Genomic DNA, 22,500 nt, shown 5'->3' with positions numbered 1-22,500 from the left:
AGGCGTGGTAAAACCGTTCCTTTGTGATGTCACAGAGAGACAGACTTCCTTATATGGTTCATAGTTTGGAAGCACTTTGGACGTGTGACTAATCACTAATCATTGGTGGAATAAATTAAAACAGGAAATACAGTTGGAATAGGTGCAGATTCTGGAAAATCTAAAAAGTTCTATTGTTGTATGTTATTGTGTGTAGTTGCTCTATAGGAGCCCACAATGGAAAAAAATAGCATAACAGGTCCCCTTTTAAGATTGCTCTTCATCAGACATCACTTAAAAAATGTATTTGTACTGTATTGCATCAAAGTATTTTCATCAGACAGCATGAAGCTGAACAGGTTAAAATGTCATCTCGAAAAACAACCCACCCACACGTACACAGACGCCTGTTGAGTTATTCAAAAAGAAACTTCTCATCTGTCATGCACAGCAGAACGCCTTTACCAACTCAGCCATAAAGTAGCATATAAAAAGTGTAAAAAAAAAAAAGCCACACATCATCACTGTGGAATTAATACTGCTTGCCGATGTTGATACGGGCTGTATTATGATTGATGATGCAACAGCTCTGTCAAACAATGCTATTTAATTATGATATGACAAAAGACATTGAGGAGCAGCTTAATGGTAAGATACAGGATGGACTTTTTGCCCTGTAGGTGGATGAAATAACTGACAGCAATCAACAAGGACAGATTATTAATAACTTAGGTCAGATTCATAGACGCTGACAATCTGGAGAAGGATTAGTTTTTTCTGTGAAAGAGCCTGATCAGAATTGGAAGGTCTGTGTGGGCATCTGCATGGGTGGGACACAGGCAATGGTGGGGAAACAAGAAGGGCTGCAGGGGCTTATTAAGCGTGTCTGCACTGACATGGACACTGTATGATCCAATAGGGGGGGCTTGATATTTTTAAGTTTAACCTTCACACGTTGATGCTGACATTATTTTTTGATGTTGTCAAATCTCTGATAAAGTGTAAAAACACAGATACTTCACTGCAGAGGATTTTATTGTCAGATATATTGACGGGTGTCACAAGTCATCCAACGAGACGATGCATGAGATTGCGTCAGACGCTGTCTATCCAGATTGAGAAGTTCCGATTTTCTACAATAAAAGCTCTGATAAAACATTCCACTGTTCTCAAATATCTTAATTTTTATTTTTCTACACAAAATAGGATGAAAAATAAATAAATGAATCAAGAAAATCAATCAGTAAGAAATAAATATAATAATAATAAAACGGCAAATAATAAAAACTTAAGAAACCACATATAGTTGGTGGGTAGACAAATTATTTTTTTCAGATTAAAATGAACAAAGCATTATTAGAGCCCTGTAGACATGACAAAACACGACTATAGTCACATTTATACTCTTTTTATTTACAACATATTGCGCAACTGCAGGGTCTTGAGACACATGCTAACTCGCAAACTGGAGCGTTAGCGACCTAAATGGTAGCCTCCAAGTTATTTCCTTTAAACTTAAAAGCCAAAAACTTACCACTTCCACACGGATAGGGAGGATAACTATTAACAGTTATTTAACCTTTAACATGAACATTAATCAAACGTAATAATTTTTTCTGGGTACATGATACCATACAGCATCCATATCACACTTGCGCGGGCCGCACTAACATTAAACTTTCATATCAAGGCGGGGGCCTCAAACTAGTGTCCTGCGGGCCACATTTGGCCCGCGGGCCGCGTGTTTGAGACCCCTGGTCTAATGCATTTAATTCTTATTGGATTGATGTATATGAAGTTGGACTGTTACTGTATTGTTTCACTTTCCCATAAAGAACCACTTGTTTTGGGGGGACAAGAACGAGCTCCAAACTAACCATGTTTGCTTTAACAACAAAAAGTCACATTTTGGATCTGAAAATCAGAAGCTAGGCGGGTAATTCTCGCTAACTGGCTATCAAGCTGCCACCAGTGACAGAAAAAATGTAAAGAAAGATGCAAGAAAAGATGCAACAATAGGAATCAAACATTTATCGGTATATACGTTCACGTTTTTTTACAGAAAATCGCCGGATACTAATCGGTGGTATCTTGAAGAACGTATTCTTACCAAGGTAATACCAATTCTTACGAGGTCCCTACACTTTTGGCCATATTGTCTATTTCAGCTCCTCAATTACCTGCCACTTCTTAATGCTCTTAATAAAGCTCCAGCAAATGTAAATGAAAAATGACATCTGCTTGATTCATATCTAAAAATTCTAAAATGAACCAAAGAAACCTCTGAGTGACATATTCTTAAAATTAATGTGACAAGGACAAGAGAACAAAACAGCCCGAGAACAGTGAGTTAAACACGAACACATCGTTTTAATTTTTAATGTTTGCAATGATTTATTGACTGTTGTGCATGTGCCGTTCCTTATGCTCTACTTTTTGTTCCATCAACGAGTCTAAGTTCCCCAACCTTGAGGATGAGACAAAAATACTGACCCAAATCTTGGTAAGAATTGCTCATCAGGAGCAAAAAAAAAAAAGGGGGGCTGAGAGGAAGCCTTTTGCACTCCCCAGCCAACAACTCACAGAGTAACAGTCAATCTGTCAGGTTGCATGCAATCTGGAGCCACATGGGCCGATCATGCCGCCCTGTCAGCGACAGTCCTTGTCCTTGATTAAGTCTTTTCATCCTCCGTTGGGCTTTTGGGCTCTGGGTTGCCCACACTTTGTCTTGTGACATGCGTAATTTCCTCCACACAGGCCCCATCTTGATAGCGAGCTAATAGAAACTCTTCCTAGATCCGCCTCTAAATGAAGACAGATCCTCCGATGGCCGAGCGGTCTCAATTTATATTACCAGTCTATCAACTTGTTTTTTAGTAGATTAGCCTTGCTCCGTGTGACAAGCGTGGGTGTTTTAAATAATTTGCAAAAAAGATTTTGACCTATGCGAGACTAAAAGTTTGCAAATTAAGTGTAGACTTTGAAGAACTGTCAGCAGGGATTGAAAATGTGGTGCTTAATGTGCTGAAAAGTATAATTGTCGGAAGTTTATCAAGAGTGGAATGACGATGCAACGTACATCGTCACTGATATTGGGCACAATTTGGTTATATATTTGGAATTGTCTGGTTTATACACACATACAGTTATGTTGTATTCTGGTCAGTAACTCATGTTACATTGATATATTATATTATTTCCCCTTATGGGACTAGCAAAGGCATTTATTATTATTATTATTATTATTATTATTATTATTATTATTATTATTATTATTATTATTGTTGTTGTTTTTATTACTTTCACACTGCATGGAGTCATTCATAGCATGTCTGGCATGATAAAGTGGGGAAAAAAAAGTTCTCCTCAAATCGGTGTGGAAGTGGTAGGTTTTTGACTTCTTCTTTGCCCTTCTTCCCCACTCCGTTTCAAACACTTTAAGTTTGGAAAGGCTAACTCATGGGCGGCCCGGCAGTCCAGACCTCACAGCTAGGAGACCAGGGTTCAATTCCACCCTCGGCCATCTCTGTGTGGAGTTTGTATGTTCTCCCCGTGCATGCGTGGGTTTTCTCCGGGTACTCCGGTTTCCTCCCACATTCCAAAAACATGCTAGGTTAATTGTCGACTCCAAATTATCCATAGGTATGAATGTGAGTGTGAATGGTTGTTTGTCTATATGTGCCCTGTGATTGGCTGGCCACCAGTCCAGGGTGTACCCCGCCTCACGCCCGAAGACAGCTGGGATAGGCTCCAGCACCCCCCGCGAGTGTATTGATATCTCCAACTTCAACTCTTCGGATGGACTAAACAAATTATAAGTGCCGACAGCCGTTAGCAAGGCAAGCTAACTGCCAAAGCTCAAAGCGGTTGCTTAGCAACAATGCAAAGAAAAAAAAAACTATTTCGTTCTTGACACATACTGCAAATAATGCGGCACAAGTAGGACATAATCTGCATATACACATTTGAAGATAAAGAAGCAAAAAAAAAAACGGAATAATCGTGCAAATGAAACATTGATGACATGGATCAAAATGCACGAATGAACGATGCAATCTTAGGTCGTATGCCAAGATGAAATGGATGTCAATGGAAACAAGAAATCGCCAGTATCCTACAATTAAAGGTGGACGATTGCATAAAGGTACTTGCATATCCCGCTGTATGGCAGAATCAATACCACAAACGTCATCGTTAAGTTCAACAGGAAATTCAAAACCACACTGCTGAAACAGGGAAAGACGTATACCTGAAAAAACACAATGCTGACATAGCAAAAAAAAAAAAAAAAAGCATGAGACAATAGGAAGCAAGGGAAGACTCATCAACAACATTAAGCTAAATGGCGGACTGGAAGCCAGAGATATCGAGGATCTGGACAAATATTAAAGATCATATCACCATACAAGACAGGAAGACCTACGCAGACCACAAACGATTACATTAGATATTGATATGGATCTGTACAACAACAAAAGAAAGAGTTTCAGTATGAGAAACAACTGCAATTATTACATCAAAATCAAGCAATATTTTAGACACTTCAATTAATTTTAGCAATCTTAGAAACTTCATGTTGAAAAAGAGATGGATTTTCAGCCAGGAACGATAAATTATACTAATATATATCATTGATCACGGATGGGACGGCGGTCGAGTGGTTAGCACGCAGACCTCACAGCTAGGAGACCAGGGTTCAATTCCACCCTCGGCCATCTCTGTGTTGAGTTTGCATGTATTTATAACTCGCAAACTAGAGATCTAGCGACCTAAACAGGTTATTTCCTTTAAACTTAAACAGCCAAAAACTTACCACTTCCACACGGATAGGGAGGATAACTATTAACAGTTATTTAACCTTTAACATGAACATTAATCAAACGTTTGAGACCCGTGGTTTAAGGTCTCTAGGTAGACCTGATTTGAAAGATAATATATGTCAAAGGTTCAATAATAGCTTATTAACTTTTTTTCCTCATGTCTTCCAGATGATTCTCTCCTTCCTAGTATAATGTCACATACTTCTTTTGGGGCAGATCTTTCATTTTTACTGATATTCAATAAACCAATATTGACCAGCACTTCATTACCAATGCCAATATCAACATCATACCAATATTCCTGTCACGTTTCGGCATGTCTATGTTGCGGTGCGACCCCAGGATGCAGAGAGCAGGACCAAATGCAGGTAAAATAATATTTATTCTTGCTATAATAGCAGCAGAAGAAAAGGCAACTGAACTTGCTGACGGACAAACAACAATAATCCCACAAAGGGAGACGCACACACCTGAACTAAATAGACACTCAAATTAGGGACAGGTGTGGGTAACTAAGACAACGGAGGCAGACAAGGAAAAACAGGAAGTCAAACCAAAATAAGAGCGTGCCAAAAGGAAACCAAAGCCCAGACCGTAAACTCAAACCCAAACTGTCACTCAGGACCCCACACAGGGCGTGACAGTACACCCCCCTCAAGGACGGATCCCAGACGTCCAAAACAGCTAGAAGTCAAAGAGGGATGGGTGGTGGGGGGACCGGAGGTGGGTCGCCGACGGGACCCTTCAGGGGGCCGGCCGGGGCGGCAGGCCCGGCGGAGCCAGCAAGACCCCTCCACGTGATGGAGGGAATGGTTAGGTCGGTAAACACCCTCCGGGGGGCGCCCTCGACCAAGCGCAAGGTAGGCGTCCTCAGGGGGGCGCCCTGGGTGCGACGGCGAAGAAGCAGGCGTCCGGCCCTGACGCGGTGACGGCGAAGAAGCAGGCGTCCGGCCCCGACGCGGCGACGGCGAAGATGCAGGCGTCCGGCCTCGACGCGGCGACGGCGAAGATGCAGGCGTCCGGCCCCGACGCGGCGACGGCGAAGATGCAGGCGTCCGGCCCCGACGCGGCGACGGCGAAGATGCAGGCGTCCGGCCCCGACGCGGCGACGGCGAAGCAGCAGGCGTCCGGCCCCGACGCGGCGACGGCGAAGCAGCAGGCGTCCGGCCCCGACGCGGCGACGGCGAAGCAGCAGGCGTCCGGCCCCGACGCGGCGACGGCGAAGCAGCAGGCGTCCGGCCCCGACGCGGCGACGGCGAAGCAGCAGGCGTCCGGCCCCGACGCGGCGACGGCGAAGCAGCAGGCGTCCGGCCCCGACGCGGTGACGGCGAAGCAGCAGGCGTCCGGCCCCGACGCGGTGACGGCGAAGCAGCAGGCGTCCGGCCCCGACGCGGCGACGGCGAAGCAGCAGGCGTCCAAGCCAGAGCCTCTTCATCTGCTCCCGCAAGCCCTGCTCCTCGTCTTGCAGGTGGAGTGGGCTGTGCCTCCTCACTCCCCCTGCAGGTGGCGCCCTCCCCCCTCTCCATAGGCGGGCTGGGCTGTGCTTCCAGCATAGCCCAGCAGGTGGTACTAGCCCCCCCTCTCGAAGGCGGATCCCAGACGCCGTCATCCGAGGGAGCCGAAACCAGGGTAGGGAGGAGGGAGGCTTGGAGGAGGGTCACTGGCTCCTCCAGGTCAGCAGTCCCGGCCACAGCCACTTGTTTGGGCTTGAAGCTGCGCGGCTTGGGCACGGGCGGGATCAGGGACGCCGCGCAGCTTGGCATGGGAGCCGGGTCTTGAGAACCCCTCGGGCTGCGCGGCTTGGGCACAGGCGGAATCCGGGACACCACGCAGCCTGGCACGGGAGCCGGGTCTTGGGAACCCCAGGGGCTGCGCGGCTTGGGCACTGGAGGAATCTGTGAGGCCACGCAGCTTGGCACGGGAGCCGGGTCTTGGAAACCCCTGGGGCTGCGTGGCTTGGGAACTGGAGGAATCTGTGAGGCCACGCAGCTTGGCACGGGAGCCGGGTCTTGGGAACACCTGGGGCTGCGTGGCTTGGGAACTGGAGGAATCTGTGAGGCCACGCAGCTTGGCACGGGAGCCGGGTCTTGGAAACACCTGGGGCTGCGTGGCTTTGGCACTGGAGGAAGCCGGAGCGCCTCGCCACTTGGCGCGGGAGCCGTCGAGGAATGCACGACGGGCTGGGACTCGGCAACAGCGAGAGGGTTGCGCTGTGCCGTGGCGTGACATGGCGAGGCGGAAGAGGGCGGCCACACCTCTTGGCGACGTGCCGTGCGTCGGCGACGCCGCCGCGTCGGAGGGTGTGCAGCGGGTACTGGGAACACCGACGCCATGGGCACTAGGGTGCCGTCCGGCCCCCACACCATGGTATCCAGTTCCTCCGGCGTGTACCTTGCACATTCCTGCTCCATCGCCTCGAAGAACTGCCGGGTCCATTCGTCGAGCTCCGCGGGATCGTCATCGGGTTCGTCGAAGCCGGCAGGGCATGAGAGCGGGTGCACCTCGACTTGGCGTGGAGGGGAAGGCGAACTAGGCGTCGCTCTGTGGCGCCGCGGCTTGCGTCGGCGTCGCGGAGGATTTGGAGCGTCATCGATGGGTCCGGGATACAACCACGCCGTAGCGACGAACGTGTCGTCCGGACCGCACACCAAGTCCTCCATCTCCCATAGCGGTATCGCCATTTCCTCGTCCTCCATGGCCTTCAAACGCTGCCAGGTCCAAAAATCGCTCTCCGCGAGGTCGTCGTCACTTGGTTTCATTCTGTCACGGGCGCGCTTGGCGGTGTTGCGGTGCGACCCCAGGATGCAGAGAGCAGGACCAAATGCAGGTAAAATAATATTTATTCTTGCTATAATAGCAGCAGAAGAAAAGGCAACTGAACTTGCTGACGGACAAACAACAATAATCCCACAAAGGGAGACGCACACACCTGAACTAAATAGACACTCAAATTAGGGACAGGTGTGGGTAACTAAGACAACGGAGGCAGACAAGGAAAAACAGGAAGTCAAACCAAAATAAGAGCGTGCCAAAAGGAAACCAAAGCCCAGACCGTAAACTCAAACCCAAACTGTCACTCAGGACCCCACACAGGGCGTGACAATTCCTAAACAAATCAAACTCACCAATCAAACTAAGTTGTGGAAAAAAAGTGCCATATTTATTGTAAATGTTTTGTTTCAACAAAAGTGATGAGAACTACTGACCAATGATCAACTAAAATAACTATTTATAAACAAGTAAGACATTATTATATATGAATTAAGTGCACGGCGGTCGTGTGGTTAGCGCGCAGACCTCGAAACGCGACTTCAATCCCACCCTCGGCCATCTCTGTGTGGAGTTTGCATTGCATGTTCTCCCCGTGCATGCGTGGGTTTTCTCCGGGTACTCCGGTTTCCTCCCACATTCCAAAAACATGCTAGGTTAATTAGCGACTCCAAATTGTCCATAGGTATGAATGTGAGTGTGAATGGTTGTTTGTCTATATGTGCCCTGTGATTGGCTGGCGACCAGTCCAGGGTGCACCCCGCTTCTCGCCCGAAGACAGCTGGGATAGGCTCCAGCACCCCCGCGACCCTTGTGAGGAAAAGCGGTAGAAAATGAATGAATGAATATTATTGATCACAACTGTACATGAATCCATAAATGTATGCATAGAGCCACAGTTATGATGTTTATCCATACTATCATAAACCTGTGATACTATAAAGTGTATTTATATTTGACTGACTAGAGTAGCTGCTACTATGAGGTGACGTGTGAGTGATTGAACAATTTATTAGGGAGCATATGTCAAGGTCCTCCATGCAACACATCTTAAGTTTGACATGTTATCCTTTGGGAGCGACAGCAGCCAGAGAATCAGACCAGACTGACACACTCGACTGATGAACCTGAGTGCCCCCCCTCCCAGTAAGCCCAAGGGAACACGCCCCCCCCCCCCCTGTCTGGCTGAGCTTCTCCTGCCTGGAGTTTGATAACATTATTATCATCCATAACTCACCGTAACCTCATAAATGTACATGTAAAAATGATGGCTTTTGCATTTCTAAACATTGCTAGTCACAGTGAGGCTACGGCCTTGATGAATGGTGTGCTGAATTGTGGATATTTATATGATGATTCGGAATGTTTTATTGGGGCTGCAACTCTCGACCGTAATTTATTTGGTTATTCCACACACGACTTTCCTAATAAAGCATATTTTTTTGGACAATAAGTCGCTCTTCTTATAAGTAGCATCTGTCAAAAAATTTGTCATGAAGCATAAAACATGTATGGGTCACACTGGACTATAAGTCACATCCATTTTCTATGCCGCTCATCTTCACTAGGGTCACGGGTATGCTGGAGCCTATCCCACTATGTCACAATTATTTTGAAATTTATATCACAAAATTCAAGCCGAATAACACACATATATAATATATAGCAGACAGAACATAGGTTTCCATTATGTTACTAAAGTAGCACAACATTTTTACACATGCACACATACGGCGCACCAGATTATAAGGTGCCTCGTCGATTTTTGAGAAAATGAAAAGCTTTTAAGTGCAACTTATAGTGCGGAAAATGCAGTAAAATTACAATCTAGGGAGTCCAACAAGCAAGTTTACTGGTAAACAACTTCACCAAACTCCTGATCTCTTTACAAATCATTGAATCGATTGACTTCTTCACCCTCGAGCACCCTCTTGTGGGTGTTGACGATAATGTTCATTCTAAATTAACATTTAAAAACATATTAAGTAACGTGTGTATTTTATTATTATTTCACAATTATTTTGAAATTTATATCACAAACTTCAAGCCGAATAACACATATAATCTATAGCAGACAGAACATAGGTTTCCATTATGTTACCAAAGTAGCACAACATTTTTTCCATTATGAGAAAATGAAAGGCTTTTAAGTGCAACTTATAGTGCGGAAAATGCAGTAAAATTACTTCACCAAACTCCTGATCTCTTTACATATCATTGAATCGATTGACTTCTTCACCCTCGAGCGCCCTCTTGTGGGTGTTGACGGTAATGTTAATTCTGAATTAACGTTTAAAAACATTAAGTAATGTGTGTATTTTATTATTTATAAGTCGCACGTCACTATAAGTTGCAGGATTCAGGCAAAACTATGAAAAATAGTGACTAAAAGTGCGGAATATACATTCCTTTGCTTGCATTGGTAGCATATAAGGAACTTTTAGCCAAAATAATCATATATAAAAATTGAGAAAATTGTTCAAAATCTTTACCTTTCAGAGTAAGTTGTAACTTTTGGGAACAATTTTTCAGTCGTTTGAACGATAGATTAATTCGAGTTATTCTATTAATAGACTGTCTGGGTCAAGCTTGCAAACTAGATAGAACAATAACAGAACTAATGCTAATTCATGTTTATGCAGTCTGATATTTATTGTCCAAATAAACCTTTTAGTCTAATTCTAGTGAGAATTTGAGTTGTGCCATGACATAACTTCAATGCTCAATTGGTGGAGATTATTCCCGACTTCCACCCTGTGGATATTTACAGTATGTATCATGAGGGGAAATGAAGTTGAAGCGTTATCACTTTTTGGACTTCAAAACTCATACACAACACGGGGACTCTTCTTCAAGTATAAGGCAAAAAGAAAACAACACAACTGTGAGCCTTGAACTGATTAAACTTCTAGTTTCCAATCCCTTTCGGAAGTGAAACAATGCTGCAGGAGAGCGCAAGGCTGTGGCACATAATGGATAACATTGCAATGAATGTTTACAAATCTTATAGATGGTGAAAATGTCTGTCTGATGACAGAGATGGAGCTTTTCATTAGAAGCAGGTCTGTACGGGTGGCTACTGGGTCACTCTCATACACTCCAATGACAGACTAGCTGTTTGTGTCCACACACACTCCACCATTGAGAGCAAACTCTTAGAGCAGAGATACTCGCAGTTTGAAATAAACGACAGTAACAGCAGCAGGAGCTTTTCTTTTACAAATAGCGAGACCTCAAGGTCCACTAGCATGAATCATCTGTGAGAAAATATTAAAGTTAGCCCATCGAAATAATACTGACTTAGATCAGAGGTAATTAAAGGGGACCTATTATGATCATTTTTTGAGCTTATTGAGTTGTGGACTCCTATAGAAACTTTTTAGATCTTCCAGAATCTGCAACTATTGCAGTTGTATATCTATGGCTTTCCATAATGGTCTGTTTTAAATTGATTCCACCCACTCCGCTGTGATTGGTAACACTCCCAGTTTTATTATTATTATTATTATATTTATTTATTACTGATTGATTTTCTTTATTCTTGATTTGTTTATTTTTCATCTTATTTTGTGCAGAAAAATAAAAATTAAGATATTTGAGAACAGTGGAATGTTTTATCAGAGCTTTTATTGTAGAAAATCGGAACCAAAGCACTGAAAAAGTTTGTATATTTTTTTGTTTTTAATAAATGCAGTTGTTCTACACCATTGCAACTTTTTCCCTATCCCACTGTTGTGTTCTTGTTTCTATGTCGGATTTGCTTTAAACCCTGAGGATGACTGCTGTATTGAATTGGGACAACTAGTTTTAGGCTGAATCCCAATTCTTCTATATCTCATCATCTGCCTATGTCACAGCCAACAAGCGATGAAGGGTGATGATGCCATGATAATCAAGTGGTGTCCCATTTTGGTTAATACGATGGGAAAGGAAAGGGAAAAGGGGGAGAATTTGTATTCAGCCTTAGTCACACCTCCATTTTTATAAGTAAATACCTTCCACATAATGAATATAAAAGTAGCGCTAAATGTAGTGGAACATCCCAATACATCAAATGCACCCCACGTCATGTTCTTATTTTTCTCAACATGAATAAGACATCCAAGAGAAGAACACCCTACAGCATGTGTGGGGGGGTGTGGGGGGGGCTGAGTTCTGTGCGCATGCGTGTGTGAATACATGCGTGCACTGAGCTGTGAATTTGCCGCAGTGTAGAATCGTGTTTTTATTGACTAAGAAATGTCCAGAGTCCCCATTACAACTGTGTTGTATAAAAAATAGAGTGGAGAAGTTGAATCATTAAACAAATATGGTTTACAACAGCTCAGTGGTGTTTTGTGTGTGTGTGTGTGTGTGTGTGTGTGTAGGTCCGGTGACAATCCGATCCGGTGACAATACTGAGCTAAATCTCCAATTTGAGATTTACCGGATGTTAGACGCCACACATTTGAAAAATATAAATAAACATTGTTGATTAGATTAGTTTTTATATAATACTACAATCATTTTCAGAGAAATATGAGGAATTGTGATTTAATACCAATAAATCTGATAACTGACATCAACAAGGTGAGAGTACCCATACTGTGCCAAAAGCAAATCAAGCGCTCCTTTTCTATAATGTGCTGCAAACGGCCTGTCGTACGTTGCCTTGAGCTGGCTTGTAAACAAATATGGCATCGATCGTCTGGGACTTATTCTCTGTTTAAAACAAGGACATTTCATCAAATGTTCCAAATGCTTTGCAGACATTCCACGATGAGTGAAAACACAACGGAAATTTGGTCATCATCATTATGATGCCCGGAGCCCGGGGCTTGTTCCTAGCAGTGTTTGAAAAGTGCAAAAAACTTTGCCAGAGAGGGTCCGATCTGTGATTTCATCGTTAAAAATACCAGCTTTTGTCAGCTTGTTGACTCTTGGAGTCTGTAATTCTGAGCGGTGGACGAGTGGTTAGCGTGCAGACCTCACAGCTAGGAGGACCAGGGTTCGATTCCACCCTCGGCCATCACTGTATGGAGTTTCCTCCCACATTCCAAAAACATGCTAGGTTAATTGGCAACTCCAAATTGTCCATAGGTATGAATGTGAGTGTGAATGGTTGTTTGTCTATATGTACCCTGTGATTGGCTGGCGACCAGTCCAGGGTGTAACCCGCCTCTCGCCCGAAGACAGCTGGGATAGGCTCCAGCACCCCCGCGACCCTCGTGAGGAAAAAGCGGTAGAAAATGAATGAATGAATGACCGAAATCTGACCAGAACTTGGCTCATGACACAAAGTGGGGAGTGGTCGCTGTTGATGGACATTGCTTATGGTTATTGTTTATAATTTCACATAAAAAAAAATCCAAACTATCCCTTTAGTGATGTCATGATACTTGCTTTGGACAAATCTACAGGTACAGTTTGTCTAATCCAACTTTCTTTGAGACTTTCTTACCTCTGAGTGTGCACAAACTACATTTAAATCTCAAAAATAAGATATTAATCATTGTGAAGACAAAAATACTGTGCATCCATATTGGCCAAGTAACCACTGCATTAAACAAATATTTGATTTAAATATCATAACGTTCTATCTGTGCGGGCCAATTAGCAACTTCAGAATCAAAAAACAAGCTTTCATTCCTTTTGCTTCATGGTGACATTTCAGCTTAATTGTGCCAACGGTATGTTTTCCTATTTGGTGCTGCATTCAGTGTCTTTACTTTGGAGGCATAGCATAATGCACCTGCTACGAATTACCAATCGGGGGGGTTTTATAGCCTGATGTTGCGGCCTTGGTAGTTTTTCTTGCAATTGCTGCATGTATGTTCGACGCACCCTGTTGCATCTCCTGTAAATTATTTCCTCTTGTTGAGTATTCGGTTGGCACGGTGGTCTAGGGGTTAGCGCGCAGACCTCACAGCTAGGAGACGAGGGTTCAATCCCACCCTCGGGCATCTCTGTGTGGAGTTTGCATGTTCTCCCCGTGCATGCGTGGGTTTTCTCCGGGTACTCCGGTTTCCTCCCACATTCCAAAAACATGCTAGGTTAATTAGCGACTCCAAATTGTCCATAGATATGAATGTGAGTGTGAATGGTTGTTTGTCTATATGTGCCCTGTGATTGGCTGGCGACCAGTCCAGGGTGTACCCCGCCTTACACCCGAAGACAGCTGGGATAGACTCCAGCACCCCCCGCGACCCTTGTGAGGAAAAGCGGTAGAAAATGAATGAATGAATGAATGAATGAGTATTCGGTTCCCCCTCCACATCAGCGTTTGGTTGCACTGCGATCTGCTTGTTTGTGAGAATTATGTACTGTATATAATATATTATATACATAAAGACACCTGGGGTCCAAACGTTAACAGAGCCTGAGACACCACTTTTACACGCTCTTTGTTGCGTGTAATGATACATTATGGTAACAATACAATACACATCTATAATTATTGTGTGTTTATGTGTGTGTGTGCATGCAAAATGAGCCTTTGTATTTTTTCTTTTTTAATCCCCTGTTTACAGGTGTCAAACATGAAAGCTGGGAGTGGTCGACATGGCATCCCATACCGCAGCTACTGCAAGCTCGAGTGTGGTACTGAAGGCTGCAGGGGGCGGCGGGATGGATTATCGGGGTAAGGGCAATGACAAGGATTCGCCGAGTAATGGGCTCAAACACATCAGCATGCCATTAAGTCGACATGCGGTGCGTGTTGCAGCCCGACAGGCCCATTATGAAGTAAAACACAAAGGCCTCTAAAGGTAGTTTCACTTTCTAATTTCATTTTGTTAAACATAATTCTGAAAAATTTTGATTGCTTTTCAAAGTGTAGAAAAAAAGTGCAACAATGATGCCAAATGCTTCTACTCTCTGTTTGCATTTTTGCTGTTTTTTTTTTTTTTTTTCTATTCCAGGTCTTACAGAGGCTAATTTGTGCAAAGCAATCTACGGTGACCTGCAGCAACATCTCTAAAGTCAATATGTTGACGCGTTTTGTTTGTGGACAATGGCATTCTGCTTCCTCATATTTATTTTCAACTCACTTTGGATTGTGGGCAAAACAAACCAGGGGACCACAGAGCTGCAATTAATCATGTCCAGTGTTATTCTAATAGTGATATTTCCTGTATATGTATTGGGCATTGAACTGGTGTAGGTTAGAGGGAAAATGTGTTTTGCATCCATCTTTTTTTTTTTTTCAGTGTACCGGATAGCTAATGGGAAAATCGGATCTCAGTGGTGGATCTATAAGCATTCAGTGCGGAGCAGAGCAGGTGCTAAATGAGATTACTTCCTTGCTTCCTATTGTTTGTGGAGTGCTTGGAATGACTTGCTTTGCTGTTTTCAACCGAGCCTCATCGTAGAGGCTCATTATTTTTGGTGTGTACACGAAAAAGAGCTCAGACAGCGATCCCACCCAACTGCTCAGAATATTGAAAATGTTTTGAGCCAATCTCACAAACTGTGAGGAAAGATAGGAATAGTGCACCGAGAGCTGGGTGGCTGTCGTGGGATTGCAGGATTTAGGAAGTCAGGCCGAGCCATTCCGTTGCTGTCGGCAAAGAGGAATCTGCCAGGGGCTGATGTACACAGAAAGAGCTAATCTTGAGTGGCCTGTTGCAAGCGAGAAGACACCGGCTCTGAGGCGATGCATTTTTGCCCATTTCGTTGTCTAGTTTCTTATGTAGGATGTACAGTTTAAGGCAGGGGTCTCAAACTCAATTTACCTGGGGGCCACTGGAGCTAGGGTCTGGGCAAGACTGGGCCGCATCAGGTTTTCCAAAAAAAAAAAAAAAAAACGCATTTATTAAAAACAGAAAAATTAATAAACTTTGCTTTGGTTCCGATTTTCTACAAAAAAAGCTCTGATAAAGACATGACAAAACACGACTATAGTCACATTTATACTCTTGCTAATCTTGCTCTTGCTAAAATGTGAGTGTGAATGGTTGTTTGTCTATATGTGCCCTGTGATTGGCTGGCCACCAGTCCAGGGTGTAGATCCCAAAGACAGCTGGGATAGGCTCCAGCTCAGGCCTCCCCACCCACCTCTGCGACCCTCGTGAGGAAAAGTGGTAGAAAATGAATGAATGAAAATAAAAACTTAAACTATATTAGGAAAGCAGGAAGTGAACAAATGTAACAGTTACTGATTGTAAAAGTACCAGATGGAGGGGTAGGATTTAATAAGCTTTGCTTCTTCCTACTCCTTTTGGACATGTGGAACTGTGAACTGATTATGTGATGCATTCAATTGTAATCTGATGCATGTTCAAATGAAATAAAACCATTACCATTACCATTACCAAGTATTATGCAACTCTGGAAATGATCAACTCAGCTCATTCAGCACCGGATGCTTCTTATTTTGCTGCAGTTCCACTATCCGCGTGTCACTCTTCCTGAGCAGTGTTGCCAACTTGGTGACTTTGTTGCTAAATCTAGCGACAGATGTGTCACCCGCTCGGTGACATGTTTTCTGAAAAGCGACTAGCGACAAATCTAGCAGATTTTTCCCACGTTGTTGTGGGAGTTGTGTCTGGTATTTGGGGACTTAAAGGGGAACTGCACTTTATTGGAATTTTGCCCCATCATTCACAATCCTTCAAACACATATTTCTTACCCTTTTCTGTGCATTATAACACATTTATTTTGAATATGAAGACCTCTAAAAAAAAAAAACTAAAAATAACATGGAATAGTTGCAGTATTTTGATTATTTAAAACACTACCGAAACTTCTTTCCCAGGGTGCATTGATACACATACTTATGCTAGTTCTGTCAACAACAACAGCAGCGATAACACTTATGATGTTCGCTCTCCTTGGGATGGCTGTGTCTTCCAGCACAAGAGGTGTGCTCCAGTCCTCAGATACAAAATGCTAACGCCAAACAAGCATCTTGTTGAGTATTTGTAGCAAAATTGAGAGCTAGGTATCCATTCTTCCGTCACTCTTCCGCCAGATAAAAATTATTTTTCATATTAGCTTGGACAATAATAACATCGCTTTCGGGCTTTCCCATGATGTCCATTGTTAGCTTGCTCATATTGACTTGTTTTCTCGCTCTCTGCTCAATGCACAGACAAGGGAAAGAAAAATGTGTTTATGTTTCACATACGGATAGTGAATGATGGACAAAATTCCAAAAAAGTGCAGGTTCCCCTTTAAAAAGTGAAAGCACGTATTATTCTGCAGTATCCTCTTCTCCCTGAGCAGCGGCTTTTGCTGCTAAGAGATTCATCCCGTCAGTGCACAGTCAACTTTCGCGGAATACGGAGAGCATAGTGGCGCAGTACGCATTTTTGAATCACACATGTACAAGCCACGATGCCACCGGGGTTGATTCAGACTTGGTACCTCAACTTTTAGTGAGTCAGAAAGTGTGGCGGAGGATGTTGTGTGATAAATTAAACGTGTCAGATTCAAACCAAGAATTAAGTTAATCAAGTTTAGTTGTAAACTTAATTACATTACAATTTAAATTACATTCCAATTACATTTTGTCTCTCCTACGAGGGTATAATTTTCCATAAAGCATCTGTTACAACATCATATGCAAATTAACTGATGATGTAATCTAGTGTCAAATTGCATATTTATCTATTTTTGGTAATGGTAATGGTAATGGTTTTATTTCATTTGAACGTGCATCAGATTACAATTGAATGCATCACATAATCAGTTCACAGTTCCACATGTCCAAAAGGAGTAGGAAGAAGCAAAGCTTATTAAATCCTACCCCTCCATCTGGTACTTTTACAATCAGTAACTGTTACATTTGTTCACTTCCTGCTTTCCATAATACAGTTTAAGTTTTTGTTTTTGTTTTTTTTTAATCATGCACCTTGGTGGTGATATGAGCATCCAATGACATAATGGGTACCATAGTAAGTGTCAATATAGTGATATATATAGCACATCATGACTGCTTCAAGACTCTAGTTTGATTCCACATACTGAAAAGCTATGGCTTTTTCAGTATTTTTGAATAAAATAATTGCAGCATCTTTGAGCTCGAAATCACGTAAACAATTTCTCCAAAAGTCACACACCACAAAAATGACAAAATCCTATTTGATCCGATTGCCAAGACGAGGAATCAGCAGTTTAGAAAATAGGATTGCGAGAGTGTGCTACATATCTTGCTTTTGTTTTGAAGACTGTCAACCTGCGGTCAGCCCGTCAAGGCTACCCAGGCAGCAATCTGATGTACAGATGCGGTGTGCACGAAGCAGTGATATAGAACAGAGGAGAAATGGATATCTTTAACCTTTTTTTTCCTTCTGTCTGTATCTGCTACCAAAAAGCTTCTTTGCAGACATTTACGCTCGATCACATGGCTGATGGTTATCGGGCACACTTAATGTATCACACAAACTGATACTCGCATGGAAGATGACTCACAAAAAGATGGAGGAAATGATCATTTGTAAACGTGAAAAGTAGCAGACAGCGCTGACAGTCAGTCGCTACGTTGTTTACTGGCGTTCCTCCAAGCGTTGCCACTTAATGAGAACCTGCAAGTATTCCCACAGGCACAAGACTTCTTTTTTTTTTTTTTCTGTCAACCGTAAATTCTGCAGTAAATGTCTCTATCCCAAAGCTGATCCTCGGGACCCAAACCATTATCATGAATCATGCCGTAAATACACCTCAATGACAGGGAACAAATGCAACAATTAGAGTAGTAGCCAGAACTCTATGAATGTAATAACTAGACGGAAGCTGGCGTATATAACATGACTTAAGGTTAGAGTTGGGGCGCATTCGACGATCAGAAACAATCATTCCGATATCTCTTTTTACACCCTTTTAATAAATTTTATCTCTGGTTTGGGAAGCCAAATTCTCACAGTATAAGACCAGACCAGGTGAGCCTTTTTGCCGTGAGTCCTGTCACAGTTGGCAACACACAGCATTTTCCTGTCAAAATATAGCATATTCAGCGCAGCATGTCTGCCATGTTAGTGGAGCGTGTTGCAGCACCACAAGCGGTGTGTGTGTGTGTGTGTGTGTGTGTATGCAGGTTTATGGTCCCGGTTATGAGATGCATTGTTATACAGTGCTAACTTTCTTCTTCCTATTAAATAAGGTGCATGAAATCCATATGACTGTACTGTACGCCTATTTAAATAAGGAAGGTTTTATAGCAGAATGCTCACATTTCTGGCCACAAGGGATAGGGTTTCATATATCAAATTTTAGCGGTGAAAAATTAATCAGTGATTAATGTATTGTAGAATTAATTGATTCCTTAGTCATGCATGAAAGCCTACCTATTAATTTTGTGTTTTTGCATCTCAGAACATAATACTACACACATAATACACATATATATAAAATGTAATGACTTTGACATATTGTTTTGGCAGGTATTTTTTTTATATAATTTTGTTTAACACAGCTTGGAGACCCAAGTTCGATTCCACCCTCTGCTATCTCTGTGTGGAGTTTGCATGTTCTCACAGTGCATGCGTGGGTTTTCTCGTTTTTTTTCTCACATTCCAAAAACATGCTAGGTTAATTAGCGACTCCAAATTGTCCATAAGGTATGAATGTGAGTGTGAATGGTTGTTTGTCTATATGTGCCCTGTGATTGGCTGGCGACCAGTCCGGGGTGTACCCCACCTCTCGCCCGAGGACAGCTGGGATGGGCTCCAGCACCCCTGCGACCCTCGTGAGGAAAAAGCGGTGGAAAATGAATGAATGAATGAATGAATGAATGAATTTTGTTTGCAGCACACAGTCCACACAGCTAGGAGACCCGAGTTCGATTCCACCCTCTGCTATCTCTGTGTGGAGTTTGCATGTTCTCCCCGTGCATGCGTGGGTTTTCTTCGGTTTCCTCCCACATTCCAAAAACATGCTAGGTTAATTGGCGACTCCAAATTGTCCATAGGTATGAATGTGAGTGTGAATGGTTGTTTGTCTATATGTGCCCTGTGATTGGCTGGCGACCAGTCCAGGGTGTACCTTGCCTCTTGCCCCGAAGACAGCTGGGATAGGCTCCAGCACCACCTCCCCCCCGAACCCCACAAAAATAAATGAACGACTGCAACGATACATTTTAACAAGGATGCAAAACCGCTACAGCCCCGAAGAGATATGTGCCCTATGATTGGCTGGCGACCAGTCCAGGGTGTACCCCGCCTCTCGCCTGACGACAGCTGGGATAGGCTCCAGCAGCAAAAGATGAATGAATGAATGAATGAATGAATGAATGAATGAATGAATTTTGTTAGCCTTAAAATGTAAAAAGGTGATTGGTACCAAAAGACCACTGAGGAATGGCTTAGCCAAATGGTTACAAAGTGGACCTTGCAACCCTTTGGCATTCCCGGGGGAGTTCCAGTAATTGTAGAAATGTTACATTTATACGTGACACACAGACAGAATACTTTAATATTACTTTTCACTTCAGGACAAATTGAGCAGTAACTTAAAAGCTTCAGTGATGAATGCAATGCATGCATATTCCCTGACAGTAATAATACACACACACACGCATAGGAAGACCCATCAATACGTATAGAGCCAGCCTTGAAAATGATGAAACGTGACGGTGACGATGGGTTCACCCCCTCCCTCAATGTGCGCAAACAGCCTCCAAAAAAGAGCGCAATACTGCCTCCTTTGAATTCCATTACTTTGAAGTTGAGCAGTTTTGCTGTGTGCGCATTGATTAGAATCTATACGGATGCTTCGGATGTGTGATTGTGTGAGGAGCACCGCGGAGCCAAGTAGAGCGGAAAAGTGGGGGCTGATGGGGGGGCTCCCATACATACAGCCGATGAAGGGCTTTCATTGTGTGACTAAGGAAAAGCTCATTTGCGCTGGTAAGCCTTTTTTTTGGTGGTCCTCGTTCATCTGTTGAACGTGGGATGAGAAAAGGGAAGCAACGCCTTAAAAATGCACAAACGACCATTTTATCGCCACACATGGCACTGTTTAAATCAATATGAGACAATTAAGATTCAAATATAAATAATAATTACGCACAGTGTTAAAAAAATACCAGCCTCTTAGCATACTCAAGGAAATAAAGACAGCAAGTGTGCGCAGCAAAAGCGCACAGATACAGATGCGTAACTCCGTAACGCATACTTGAACGCATCATCCTCACCAATGGAAATGGAAATTAGACACACACTGACCGCAAGAATCCTCAAAGTGACTCCAAGGTAAACTTCTGCAGTTGCTGCCCAGTTTTTTCTTCTTCCTACTTTCCTCGTCTCGCCGCAAAACAAATGTTTTGCGCGACACAATTAAAAAAAGCGCTTCCAAAATCCAATTTTGCAGTCTTCAATCAAATCTCCCTCTTTTCGACATTGCAGTCCAGACGCTGTCCAGAAGCGTGTGGTGCTGAAGGGCTTTCACTTTCACTATGCTCTCCCTCCTCCCTCTGAATCCTCAGTTTGATCGCACAAGAATTCCCGCCCACAGAGGAAGAAGATGCCTTTTTCTGCACCCCCCTCCCTCCTCCTCCTCAATTCGGGCATGGGTTTTACCTTCCATCGTTGTGTAAAGCTGGATAAAATGACAACTAATGCTCTGCGTTTTAAAGACAAGTCAATACAAGCAGCTCTGTTGTCATGAATATTTAATAAGGTTAAGAAAGAAAGTGAAGTGGCGAGAATGATGGGGAAACACATTGGTGGCATTCATGCGTAATTGTAGGAGTTTTTCTTTTTTTTTTCCTGTTAACATCTTATTGTGAGCCTGCGTGTGTCAGTGAGAGGCTATATGCAAGATAAACACCCCCCCCCCCCCCCCATCAGTTTTTACTTTCACTATCCAATGCGAACGTATTTTGAAAGTAAGACACCCACTTGCGTCTGTTTGGGGGTACTGCAGCGAGCACACGTTGCTTGTTCATGAAGTGCATCTTTTCAGATCATCGTCATCATCATCATCATTAATATCCCTCGGGTAATTTCTATTCTCATTGGAATCGCTTTTCTTTGTTTATTATTGTGGTGCTAATTGTTCTTATTGATCCAATCAGTGCCTCTTTGATTATTGGAAGTGACTCAGCTGCCTTTATACTTAAGATGTGTGTCAATATAGGGCAGGGGTGTCCAAACTTTGAAAAAGGATTACGAAAAAACAAATAAATATTATAAATAAAGTCAAAGCTTGGTGTATTATTAGTTACACATATCATAATTTCAGTTTTTTATATTTACATTATAGCTTTTTGCTTTATTTTCCCTATGTTGTTGTTGTTGTTGTTGTTCAATTTATATTGTGGGCCAATAAAAACGTAACCCTGGGCCAAACATTGGAAAGCCCTGATCTACTGTGTTATATTTTCATTTTTCTTTTTTAGAGGGAGCTCCACTTAGTATTTGAAAGCTAAACATGGCTTATTTACACGTGTGTTGTATAACACATTATGTAATGTATGTCATTCTACATAACCATTTGAAATTTGCAACACATCCCGAAAAATTCAGTAGAACGTCTTCAAAAAAATTGTGATTGGTGTGTTGCTCACATGTTAGTAATGACATTGCACACGCAAAACTTTAAATTATTTTATTCTAAATTATTTAAATTATTAGTACAAATTACTGTTTACGTTCTACATTGTTCATATTTGATGTCATCTATTTATTCTATTTATTATTTATTATTATACGGGAGCCAGGCAACGACATTTCGTTGGCAATTTCACTGTTGTGTTATTGTGCAATGACAATAAAGAAAGTCTATCTATAATCTATCAATCTATCAATCTATCTATCTATTTAGTGTTCATTTTTTCCTTTTTTTATAAAAATGTTTGTTTTTTTAGCAGAGGCCCTCAATTAATCGCCCATTATAAATAAAACTAAACAAAAACATGATTATAGTGGCCTAAAATGAGGTTGAATATGGATAAATCAAATGAAGCCATGTTTGTGGATAGATCAAGAGCATTGATTCAATGTTGGCAGGCAA

At 42.7% G+C, this 22,500-nt stretch overlaps 1 protein-coding gene across 1 annotated transcript in view; it reads right to left on the bottom strand.

The window, feature by feature from the left end:
• Positions 1–21,053, bottom strand: part of grm4 (glutamate receptor, metabotropic 4) — a 162,107-nt gene extending 141,054 nt beyond the window's left edge. The window contains exon 1 of the mRNA XM_058050773.1: positions 20,712–21,053. The gene's annotated coding sequence lies outside the window, so the exon portion shown is untranslated. The remainder of the gene's footprint in view (positions 1–20,711) is intronic.
• Positions 21,054–22,500: the final 1,447 nt, after the last annotated feature.

The sequence above is a fragment of the Doryrhamphus excisus genome, chromosome 16 (genome assembly GCF_030265055.1).
Source record: "Doryrhamphus excisus isolate RoL2022-K1 chromosome 16, RoL_Dexc_1.0, whole genome shotgun sequence".
Classification (NCBI taxonomy): domain Eukaryota; kingdom Metazoa; phylum Chordata; class Actinopteri; order Syngnathiformes; family Syngnathidae; genus Doryrhamphus; species Doryrhamphus excisus.
This window is presented reverse-complemented; position numbering and strand designations above follow the sequence as displayed.